The sequence below is a fragment of the Mastomys coucha genome, unplaced genomic scaffold, assembly GCF_008632895.1.
Source record: "Mastomys coucha isolate ucsf_1 unplaced genomic scaffold, UCSF_Mcou_1 pScaffold22, whole genome shotgun sequence".
NCBI classification, from domain to species: domain Eukaryota; kingdom Metazoa; phylum Chordata; class Mammalia; order Rodentia; family Muridae; genus Mastomys; species Mastomys coucha.
Window position 1 is genome coordinate 210,619,797 of NW_022196905.1, and position 252 is coordinate 210,620,048.

Consider the following 252-nt stretch of genomic DNA (forward strand, 5'->3'; position numbering starts at 1 on the left):
TCTGCATAGGCTCTGCTTACTGCTCTCTTACCCTCATGTCTAGTGGTTGCTTTCAGGACCCCTAAGGAAAACTGAAGCTATGGACCCTCAAGTTTCTCCTAGATGTAGCAGTGTTGGGCCAGGCACAGTTTTATGTCTGTAATCCTAGCTCATGGGGACTTGAGGCAGTGGGAGATCACTAGAGCTCAGTCGTTACAGTGCAACCTGTGTTACACAACAACCCATAAAAGGTACAGTGGCCTACAGCTATCG